Genomic DNA, 6,150 nt, shown 5'->3' on the forward strand with positions numbered 1-6,150 from the left:
CTATTATATTAAATTCTGGGGAATTGCTGACTATCCTTCAGAAAGCCAAGAATTTTTCTCAGATGAAGTTTTTCCAAACTCAAGCCAGATTTTTCATGGTTCATATGTCAGGCAGTTATGTTCATGGGGCAAGGATCAAACAGTCTACAATGCCTTCAGGCAGGTCAACAACATTTAGAACTTTGATGCACCCGTGGGGGAGATGGGACATTGACAAGAGTCCGTGATGAGGGAAAAGGCACAGTGCCATACAGTCTGAAAACTCAAATTTCTCTTGTTAGTTTCAAAAGGGCTGGCCAGCTCATGTGAGAAGTCCAATGGGCTATAACAACCACAAAGATTTCAGAAATCTTGTTGATTCAGAACAAAATGATGCCTTGCAACCTTCTTAGGGATATGGCTTACCTTCGTGGAACAGGTGTGTTAAGATACAATGAGCCTAGTCCACAATTATCATTGAAAGTAGAATTATAGGTGACTGTATGATGAGGGGCCAAGCAGGAAAGAGCCATGGGCTGGAGTCTGAGATACTTGGAGTGAAGCAAACGGCCTTATCATTTCCCATTTATAACATCCACTTGAAACTAGTGACAGTGGAGGGAAAGTCTTAGGTTTGAACCAGGACCATGTTTGGTGCTTGTAGATCCAATCCCTGCTTCAGCTACTGATGCTTTTTCTTAGTGGAAACACTATTCATTTCTACGCAGTGAAGTCAACTCCTTCATTTAAAACCAATGTTTGTGTAGTTCTGATTCAACTACTATGGTTCCTTGCAAAGCTTGAGACTTGAGGAGTAAATGGTGTGCTGCAATGACAAAATGACTAATGGCAAGAAAAGATCTCATTACTAATACAAGTAGTGACCCAAGTCATGGATGAAGTTTTGCACACTGGCCTTACATTTAACACATTTCAATCTGATAAGTTTTCAAACTTACTGCTGAGAATGTTTCCAGTTGTTTACAGAAAAGTCAGAAAGATAGGAATTTTTTTCTAAAAAAAAAAAAAAAATGGCATCTGGCAAGCTGGATTATCAACCAGAGCACAGACTGTTAGTAATAGATCAGAACAGCATGTGGGGTATCAGTTTCTCAGAGCAGTCTTCTCGTGGCAAAATTGGTCAAGTACTCTCAAGCTGCAGCCAAATGTAGAATGGCCATGCCAACTATAACTACTGCCAGGATTATACTGTTGGAAGGAACACTTCCCAAACTACTGCCGTGTTAAAAAGTGAAGGTATTCCCAGTGATAGTGAGGAAGATATCATTGCAGAAAGAAACTAAAATATTATAGAAGGAATCCAGGGCATTATTACATTGTGAATCCTTGTGCTGTTTTTTGCTAACTGGTTTTGGAATACTTGCAATTGATTTGAAGAAGACTAAGAAGTTGCAATGGTGTGAGATTTGGGGAGATATTGAGAGGGGTGACTATATTTTGCATGGGGGGATGGACATGGATCTTTGGGTGCTAGTGGGTGGGTCATAGTAGACAAGGTGTCCATGTTCTAATCACCAGAACCATGAATATCTTACCTCATGTAGCAAAAGGGACCATGTGCAGATGTGACTAACTTAAAGATTTTGAGAGAGGAAGATGATCCTGGATTACCTAGGTGGGCCCAATTGAAGTACAATTTTGGATAACTCAGGGTCTGTCCTCCTGCCTCAAGATCTGTTACTACATATTAGTTTGAAGCCTTCTTCTTGGTTTTAACCCCTATCTGAATTGTACTGGCTGCCAAACTTGCAGTTCTGAGCTTGGGCTGAGAGCCTCCCTAACAGCTATGGCTAAAAGTGGCTCAACCTTATTATGGAAACAACTGTATCTGACCCAACTTGACCAAGATTGTTGCTTACATATTGTTGTTATACAGTTTTCTTATGTTCTCGGTAGGAATTCAGCAGCTATCCATGCTAGTGAGATTACTATTAACTCCATTTACACGGCATGCCAGGAGAATGGCCTGATGAACCCAAAGGTTCATTCTGCTCATTTAGAATGCTTTTGGTCCAGGACTCACTAAGAGGACTGCTGAAGTTCCACTGCCTTTGGTGATTCCTCAACATTTTATTCCTTTAGAATTTCAGTTGATGAAAAGTGGCTACACGGTTCTCACTGTGATCTTCATAGTAATTTATTGATTTGCTACTTTGTTACAAGTATTAATATTAAAACACTGGATTTCTGAGTGGATAGTCATGTTACTAGCAAATAAAGACTAGTTTTCTTCTTTCTATCTAGTTTATATTCATTTTGTAACTTATTTGTCTTATTGAACTAGCTGTACAATATGAATAGAAACTCTGAAAGAGAACATCTTTGACTTTTCTTCTATTTAGTAGAGTAAATAAAAGCAATAGAAGAAATCTACAGCTAATATCGTGTACCATGTGCATTACACATCATTTCTAATTTTTAAAGATTTAGTTATTAGAGAAAGAGAGAGAGAGAGAAAGTGAGCACATAAGCAGGGGAAAGTGCAGAGGAGAAGGAGAGAATTTAAAGCAGGCTCCAATTCCCAGCTGAGCCTGATGTGGGGCTCATCACTCTGAGATTGTGATTTGAGCCAAAATCAAGAGTTGGCTGCTTTACTGACTGAGCTACCCAGGTGCCCCTATCATTTTTCAATTGTAAAAAAAATACATTTTAAGTTGTATTTAAACAGAAATATGAAAGTATGAAGTATATGGAGTATAATGTTAGCTGTAGATTTCTAATAGATTTCTTTCATCAGGTTTCAGTTTTTTTTTTTTTTCGATCATGAATGGGTGTTGAATCTTACCAAATAACTTTTCTACATCTAGTAAAGGATTATATGGTTTTCTTCCTTTATTCTACTTATAAGGTGAATCACAATGATTAATTATCAGATGTGAAATCAACCTTTCAGCATTATGATCATTTTATATATTACTGGATTTCATTTGCTGAAATTTTGTTAATAAGAGATATTAATGTGGAGTGATCATTTCTTGTGATACATTTTTTGGATCTGGGTATTAAAATAATTTTGTTCTCAAAAAATATTTGTAATTTGTTTACTCCTTCCCTCTTTACTTTCAAAGAATATTGTCAAATATATATTACTTATCCCTTCCCTACTTACCTGCCTAGGGTCCAAATACACTGAGAAATAAGGTGAAAGAATCAGCAACCATAAAACCATAATATCTCCTAAACTAAAGGGTATAACTTACTTTGAGTCCATATGGGCCGGACACTCTGTGAATTATGCAGACTGCCCCCATCTTGATATCACTGCACAAGGGCAGAAGGCTTGGAGCAGTCTGCTTATGTAAGATTGTCATGATGAATAACAGATGAAAATGTGAAACTGTGGGCTGGGAATATCTGGTGGATGCAGATAGGAATTTTGAATTCCCAGATTGCCTTGGACACATTAGGCTTGCAGAAATGACCTACTTCTCCTTGTTAAAAGACGACCTCCCCTTGTTTGAGGATCATGCAGAGGTCCCAAATGAGGCAGTTTCCTTATAAGACAATGCTCAGCCCTTGGGATTGGCCCCTACCTTCTCTCTTGGCAAGCAGGCCAATAACAGAGACCAAATTCCAGAGGACAAATGGGAATGTAATAGGTCTACTAAGAAAATAGTGGGGTGAAATGCCAAAGAATCTAGAGCACCTAAGATGTTTTTAGTGATTCTACACTAAAAAATAGAATCTTACATTATTTCCACATGTAATACAGGCTGCTATTTTCAGGCTAAAATGGAATGTACATTATATCTTATATCTAACACACATCTCTTTGAACATATGTCAACTTTCTTTGGTATTGCTCATTTAGTAGCTAGTGGATAAAATTTATTGAAAGGAGTTTTAGAAGACTTTGAAATGAATTTCCATGAAATAAAAGTAGAAAAATGTTCCTTTATTTTAAAATATGACTTCGATTTGCTAAAAAGTACATTCTTTACTTCTATGGAATAAATTAATCACCTGTTTTATGCTTAGCCAGTAGCCAATATACAGAAGCAAATCACTAAATTTTAACATACTTCTACAATATCAAAACATTTCAAACTGTGGGGTGCCTGGGTAGCTCAGTCTGTTAAGCAGCCAACTCTTGATTTCAGTTCCAGTCATGACCTCAGGGTTGTGGGATCAAGCCCCTTGTCAGGCTACGATCTCAGTGTGGCATCTGCTTAAGATTCTCTCTCCTTCTCCTTCTGCCCCTACCCACCCCCCCAACTGTACATTCACACTGTACAGTATATTGACAGTAAACACCATTGTAACAGGTCCTACATACCTGATCTTAGGTCTATCATCACAAATTTTTAAACTATTTGAAATAGAAGAACTCTGTGTATGTAGCCAACAAAAAGAAATATAAACATAGTAATTGTACAACACTACTTCTATTTAATCAAGGTATATTATTTGGCCAAAAGTTAAATTTCCCATCTAGTAAATGTTTAGAAATTTGGAAGAAGTCAAGATTCAAAAGTATTCTCCTACCCACAGCAAGAGAGAAAATTGAAACAATTTACCATTATTCCTAACATATCTATTTGAGAAAAAAATAAATGTTTTCTAATAAATTTCTTCCTCTATTTTTTAGAAAAAAAATATTTCTAATAAATCTGTTCCTCTACTTTTTATATATTTTTAATAATTTTGTTTCCCATTTTGCCAACTCAATTAAACCTTTTTTTTAAGAGTCATTCTAAGAATATGTATAAATTTTCCTTAAGTGATCTCTAAACAACATGAGGGAAAATTAATTTATTTCATTAATATTATTATGCATAGACATTTTTTAAAAATCTCCCAAGTATGGAAATTCTGAGTACTCTTAAATTAAAACCAATCAATTGGCCACAATTAATCTAGAGTATTTTTTGTTCTTATAGATTTTTTCTCTAATATTAATGAAGTATAATAACTTTAAAATGCCATTAGTTAGTCTTAAGAGGAGCTCCATTTTTCTTTACTAAAATGCTGTCATTCATGTTCAATAAAATATTGGCTTTTTCCCTTTCTACAAGCTTATCACATGAAATGTCAGATCCTATACACTGTGACTGCAAGATATCAGGAGGGTAGGTGTTTGTGCAGAAAAATTGGAGCTTTCTCCAAAATTAACCCACACAATTTTCCTTAAAAACTTTTTTCTTCAAAGCACTTCTGCTTTCAGCCAAGGGCCAGATTTCATCTCCCAAATGAAACAACTAAAAACCAGGATAAAAGATATGAAATAATAGTTTTCTATACCAGACACAAGGCAGCATAGGACTGATCCTTGAGAGATAGGAAGCAAGTAAGGGGAGCCCACCATTGCGCCATTCCACTGCCTAGTCCATCCAGGAGGCAACATCCCAAAATCATCCAGCAATCTCCCTGACTTGAGGAGAGGGAGCCGGGAATCTGGGGAGGCTCCCGCTGAAATTCACATGGTAGAGAATAGGACAGGGTGCAGGGTGAGAAGTGCAGGGAGAGATCACTCTGGAGGATCTTCAGCTAGTTCAGATGGATCATCACACACATAAGGAAACCACACACAAAGGAAAGAAGCACCCTAAGAAGTAGAGAGAGAAATCCCTGTGACTCACACACACAGCTAAGGGAAGGTCATGTTCTCACCGGCCAGGGTATAAAACCTGATAATTAATGGAGGGGCAAGTAGAGAAACTTAGAAGGTATTGTATGCACAAAGCTTAAAACTGAGCTGTGAAAAGATCAAATTGTTTGTAGAACAAATCTCAGATTATAAAAATATCCAGCACCCAACAGGATAAATTTCACAGTGTCTGGCATTCCAGGCAAATATTACCTGGCATGCAAAGAGGCAGGAAAATGCAATCCATAATGAGAATATCAGTCCATTAACACAAACAGACCAAGAAATGATGTAAATGGTAGCATGTATAGGAAAAAAAATGTTATTATGTCTATATTCCATATGTCAAAGAAAGTAGAGGAAATATGGGGCATGTTAAGATGCAAAAGGTATAAAATATTCTCAATTGAAATTCTAGGTTAAAAATAAGCAAAAACAAAACAACAACAATGACTGAGATGAACAGCACACTGACTGGGAGAAGCTGTAGATTAGACACTGCAGAAGAAAAGATTAACTAGTTTGAAGACACAACAAAGAGCAACTGTTAAAAATGATGAAAC

General features: G+C 36.7%; 1 pseudogene; it reads left to right on the forward strand.

The window, feature by feature from the left end:
• The first annotated feature begins 1,073 nt into the window (after window positions 1–1,073).
• On the forward strand, window positions 1,074–2,225 carry LOC125755495 (solute carrier family 41 member 2-like; annotated as a pseudogene).
• The last annotated feature ends 3,925 nt before the right edge of the window (window positions 2,226–6,150 follow it).

This window comes from Canis lupus, chromosome 7 (genome assembly GCF_003254725.2).
Source record: "Canis lupus dingo isolate Sandy chromosome 7, ASM325472v2, whole genome shotgun sequence".
Classification (NCBI taxonomy): domain Eukaryota; kingdom Metazoa; phylum Chordata; class Mammalia; order Carnivora; family Canidae; genus Canis; species Canis lupus.